Source organism: Aricia agestis, chromosome Z (assembly GCF_905147365.1).
Source record: "Aricia agestis chromosome Z, ilAriAges1.1, whole genome shotgun sequence".
Classification (NCBI taxonomy): Eukaryota; Metazoa; Arthropoda; class Insecta; order Lepidoptera; family Lycaenidae; genus Aricia; species Aricia agestis.
This window is the reverse complement of record NC_056428.1, coordinates 9,630,557-9,637,121: the sequence shown is the minus strand read 5'-3', so window position 1 is coordinate 9,637,121 and position 6,565 is coordinate 9,630,557.

The following is a 6,565-nucleotide window of genomic DNA, read 5'->3' as shown; positions in this document are numbered from 1 at the left end:
TTAACTAGCCCTCTGTGCGGTCACTAGAAAAAGGCCACAGCAGTCCAGAACATTTGGCTCGCCCCAATTTGTCACACAATATGCGTCCGTGACGTCACCCAAAACACAATCGATGAACACTGAGCCGAACGGTTACGCACCACTGTAACCAAAATGACTCCTGAAATAAGTGCTATGTATACGGCCGAGTATAGTATAAGAAAGTTTACAATTTACACGAATACGTATAGAGTACAAGTAACAAAATGAAGGCAACCTGCATCCACCGGTGTATAAATTAAACCACCTTAAAAAAGTTTGATATTTTTATGACAACATGATTATTTTTACGCCTTTAACACGTGTACTCGTATGTATTCATAAATAATAATTACTAGAGATCGCCCAATGGTCGAAATTCGACCTTAGTTTCAACGACATTAGGACAACTACGTTTAATTTGTAAAAAAATATTGACTTTATCATATAGACTGGCCGTGTAAGCATTGTATAATAGTATCTAAGATTCAATAAAAAGAAACTATAATCCATTTTCAATTTGTCAACTTGTTGTCGACGGACTTCAACCATAAATAAAAGAGTATAATTCGTATGTATAGGCTTGTCACTCAAAAATCTGTAATCTTCTTGAGTGTGCGTATGTGTTTTTTTTTATTTGTTAAACAAAATGTATGATAAAAGCATAATTTTAAAATAATATTAGCTCCATGCACTCCTTCACCATATAAACTATAACTGTGCAAAATTTCATTCGCCTACGTTTCCGCATTTTCTGTCAAAAGGGATACAAAGTTTTTCGCTTGCGTATTAATATATAGATAGATTGCAATAACGCCCACCTCAATACTCTATTTCTGATGAGTTCAAAGAAGACTGTGTACAAAATACGCAGTATCTCGTATCCAAATATAGCTCTTTAGTCTTTAGTTCCGATATTGGATTCCCCTGCCCACGCCACGACTATTTGTGATAACGTCAAGCTCGTTATAAACAGTAAATAGACTTCTTTTAAAAGTACTATCTCAACCTCTGCATTTCTATTTAAAACTTAAATTTACAGGGTGTAACAAAACAAAGTGATAATACTTTAATTATACAGAGTGGCACATTTTTTCATTCATTGGTTCTATTTCGATTTTTTATTTACATCTAGATTACAATGACTTGAATCTTAGGATCCACATTTTTCTAGACGATATCTATCGTTGAGTGAAGCCTGTACCTAATCAGCTGGTAGAGTGTCCTTAATAAAAAATAAGTATTTTATTACAGAATACAGGTTCCAAATAAAGTGTTAACTATTATTTTTACCACTACCTACACACATGCCATACAACGAATTTGAAATTAAAAATAATAATATGTTTGGTCGAAACTATATAATATGCATGCAATCTACATATTTTAGTAAAATAAAAGTTTTGCTTTAGCTTTTAAGCTGTATTTACCTGCTGTAAAAAATGTATTTTGCAATTTTATGATATTTGAATGAAGGAATTTAATTTGTACGTTCGTCAGTGCTATTCCAGGAATTTCAGTTCAGAATAAATTAACGAATAATGGACATGGACAGTACGGTTCCGTACAGACCCGAAAGTTTCGCGGAAAAATGTGAGGTTCTCGAGGCATGAATTGATTTTCACCTAATAATACTAACCTTAAGCAAAACTAGCATTTTATTTTAATAATATTTAAAAACATATCCAATTATGGGACACAAAAGCTAGATTTCACACCAAGGCGCGTTGTACAATTCACTTTTTTACAAAAAACTCTTTCAGAAGGTTTTTTTTTTACTTTAGCATTTAGGAACCCGTAAAAATATTTATGGTGAACATTGTACAAATTATAATTATTACGAGAGAATTTTGACTACAAACGGTATCTCATAATATCAATAACTAATTACATAATCATTCAGCTGTAGTTAATGATGGTTCAGTGTACACAGTATTCAGTTAATTTGCATCTATTTTCTGTGCAATATCAGCATTCATTAGCGAATCCGGCGCCCCTGAGTCCTCAGACAGCAGTCAGCATCTAATTCAGCAGAGTGTCTGACAAGAATTCGCTTCATTCCACTGTTATGTATTATATACTATTAAAAAATTATATAAATTTTGTCTGTCTGTCTGTTACCTCGACTTCACGCCCAAACCGCCGAACTGATTTTGCTGTGATTTCTCTGTAGTCTGTACTTTCCAGTCTGGAAAGTACTTAATTACTTTTGATCCCGGAAAATGTACGGTTCCTGCGCGATAAACATTTTTTGGTGCAATGGATTGCGGGCGTTATCTAGTACGCAATATGTTTCACCAATAGAGAATCATTGGTGTTAATATTGCGTACTAGACGCGTACGCTTCTTTACGAAATAAGCAGGTCCATGAGACATATTATAATAACTGTTTTTAAGTCTTTTTAATGATGTTTTATGAAGAATTTCCAAAAAAATGTTTAATTACGACCTGGCGACTAAAGAAACTGAAATGTTTTAACAACACTACGCCTGAATTATATAAAGCGTTATGGAAATAATAATACAGGCCTCTAGTTAAGCCTCTATAACTCTTGACTCTCGGCGTCCAAAGACAAAGCTAAAAATATTAATAACAAAAATCTTTATTATTCTATCTTTGGCCTCGGAATCTGTTCTAGGCTCGTTTCAATTTCATCAAAGGAATTCTTTCTCTTGAGCTCCGATGTTGAAACTATTCCTTTGTAAACATTATTTATACTATAATTAAATGTTCTATATTTAGTTACTTAAAGAACAATAATTTTAGTCTACATTATGAGAACATTTTATGTTTATATTAGTACTGTAGATTACAATTAAAAACGTGAGTGAAAGAACATGATAACAGTAAAAAAATGGCGTTTTTGCATATATTTTATACTTGGGAGAGCCATGCTTCGACACGAATGGGCCAGCTCGACCGGAGAAATGCCACGTTCTCACAGAAAACCGGCGTGAAACAGCGCCTGCGCTGTGTTTCGCCGAGTGAGTGAGTTTACCGGAGGCCCAATCCCCTACCCTATTCCCTTCCCTACCCTCCCCTATTCCCTTCCCTTCCCATCCCTCCCCTTCCCTATTACCCTATTCCCTCTTAAAATACCGGCAACGCACCTGCAGCTCTTCTGATGCTGCGAGTGTCCATGGGCGACGGAAGTTGCTTTCCATCAGGTGACCCGTTTGCTCGTTTGCCCCCTTATTTCATTAAAAAAATATTTGGTAGCTTTAGGGTTGGAAAAATGATTTGAAATAATAAAACTGTGAATTTTATGTGTAGCCAGATATATTAGCCAGGTGATGAAGTATCTACTTCTTATAAATAAGTAAAAATACTAACTTATCTAAGTTACACGGTTTGTTCAAATTATAAGAAAAAGAATTGAATTTACAAATTTCGTAATAATTATGTCCTTATCCACTGGTGAAGTTAAGGAGTAAAAGGACTGAAACACTTGGTGTATTTTGTCCCCGTCAAGTTGCGCCCTCGTTCAAGAAATTTCTAAAATTTACCTTCTTCATCTGATAAAGCAAGATTCAAATATAATTTTTTCTGTCTCAATAAATGATCATGTATAAAATGTAATGTATTAAAACACACTAATCCGAAGTACACAACTTTATATAATTGGTTGCTGTTAAGCATTTATGTGTACTAACCTAGAAAAAATGTTATTGGATAACGAATGCAAGACTGCAGTTCTAAATGATCTGAAGAACATGACTGCATTCATAACTTAATACGTAATTTTTAGGGTTCTGTACCTAAAGGGTAAAAACGGGACCCTATTACTAAGACTTCGTTGTCTGTCCGTCTGTCTGTCTGTCTGTCAGTCTCCAGGCTGTAACTCATGAACGGCTATAGCTAGACTTCTGAAATTTTCACAGATTATATACATCCGTTGCCGCTATAACAACAAATTCTAAAAATAAAATAAAATTAATATTTAAGGGGGGCTCCCATACAAGAAACGTGATTTATGGCCTTTTTAGCTCGTAATCAATAATGGTAACAGCTAGACACTTGAAATTTTCACAAAAAAAGCTTAATTATATTGTTACTTTAATAATTAATAATAAAATTAAATAAAAATAAATATTTAAAGGGGGCTCTCATACAAAAAACACAATTTTCTACTTTCGCTCTATACCGGTACGGAACCCTTCGTACGCGAGTCCGACTCGCCCTTGGCCGATTTTTTTGTAGGATGATACACAAGTGCATTAACAGCGTCCAATTATAACTACATTATACGACTACTATATTCTGTATTCCTACAACCCCACAAACAGTCGCCGAGTGAATCACTTTCAAAGCAAAACGCCGCAAATATAATTGAATTCTGTACTGAACTAGATTATATTGTGTAGTTCGCTGATAACATTCAGTTCATTAGTTTACTGAATCATGAGGTCTATCACTAATTATTATAATTAATGATATGAAATTTGCGACGTATTTGGTAATGAATATTCAAACCAGTATCCACCCATACTAATATCATTAATGCGAAAATATGACATGTACATTTTTACGAATCTTGATAAAAATATTAGGGGTACTTGGAATCCCTGGAAAGGATATTTTTTATAACGACAAAATGTACGCTTCCCGCGCGTAATACGCATTTCGTTATCACGAATAAGGCTTATGTGAGTAAAACCTAGCATATTCTACCTCTAATAGTGGTTGTAACGTAAGTTTTAATTATAAGACTTTAAATATCTAAGGGCGAGAGTAATTTGTGAGTCGCAGAAATTCTGCTGCATTCAGTTTCATACAGAAGTCTTGTTAGATTCACACGGGCGTAATTTTGTGAGTCATGATTTGTATGAAAAGATATTTACGCGACCGAAATTCTGCGACTCACAACTCACAAATTACGCTCGTTTGGGTTCATCCTAATTGTGTTTATATTTTTACGTCAGCTTTTAGGAACATCACTTTTCTAGTAGCTTTAAGAGGATATCATCACATTCTGTAAGTTTTTTGTTCCTTTGTAAAGGGAAAAAATATAACCAAAGTACCGGATGATATTGGCAACGTGTAGGATCTTCTGAGCCTCGGGATGAGGTGTTATATATCTATATGTCACGTTACAGGCGGTTCCAAGATAACATTGTTTTATACAATAACAATGACAAGTCATACAATTCTACTGAAATTATTGTGTGCCAAAATATTCTCGCTACTTTGCAGGCTCAAAAACTTTGAGATCTTTTGATTTTTTACACAACATTATTACAAAATACATTTTGTAATTTTGTAATAATATTGTATCGAAAACTTTTTGCTATTGAATGTTCCTATAAAATCAGTCCAATCGTTTTAAGATTATTAAAATAGTTGGACATGCAGGCAATTCACAGCTAAGATATTTAAAAATGAAATAAGGTTAAATTTAGACTTCACAATAAAGTTGTGCCACAGTAATATTACTATATGACCACTATGTTATGTTCAGATAAACATCATACACACGCGTGAGGCCGGTAGCGGCCCTGACCAACATACGCGATATTTGACACCCGTTACGAATGCACGCTACGTACATACATACATACATACATTCATTACACCTCCTACCGCTAATATAGAGAAACAATCATGGGATTATAGTTAATTGGCGATATACGATGGCGTTGGCAGGCAGACTTAACCTAGAATGACATTAAGGGTCAATTCAGACCGCAACGCGACGAGGCGAGGCGAGGCGCGGCGTGGCATGAATTTGTACGGATTTGGGCGCTTGTGCACTACACGGAATTTTACCGTCCGGCGTTCATAACTTTCACGTTTGCCATATAAACAAGGTAGGAAATCAAGATGCTGCGCCGCGCCTGATGGTAAAATTCCATGTAGTGCACAAACGCCCTTTGACAGATTTCAATTGCGTGAGGCGTCTTACGAATCTGTCAAATCCATATAAATAAATTTATAAATGCATCTACGCGTCGCGTTGCGGTCTCAATCAACCCTTATACTCGATTTACACTCGCGCGCGAGCCACGAGGCGAGCCGCGAGACGCGCCGCGAGCCCTGAGTGTAAACTCGAGCTCGCGGCTCGTCTCGCGGCGCGGCTCGCGTCGGGAGCGGTTTCCAAAGGTCGTATCAGAACGATCAGCGACTATGGAGTTTCAGTTGATCATAAAAGAAAATCATTAAAATTAGAACCACTTGGATCAATTTTTAAAAGTAATGAGCCTATGCGTTGCGTCTTGTGCCGTGTTATCCACCTTACAATCACGGTCGGCCCTCGACTTAAATATAAATGGGAGAAACCATTCACTCGGAAAATGTCAGATATAGAGATTTATTTTGTACGAGTGAGTTTTTCACTGGAATACTACGTGAATAGAATAACTAACGTGCTCTATAAATTTTTATAGAGTTTTTAACGAACGCTAACATTAATAGAGCTTTAATTTTTATGAATTTTTAGTACAGTTTATTTGAACTGTAAGTTTCAAGTAAAGTGAAGGAATACATTTTAAATTATTTTTGAAAAACATCACCTGGCTAAGCTTCAACAATATTTTACAATGATAAAGC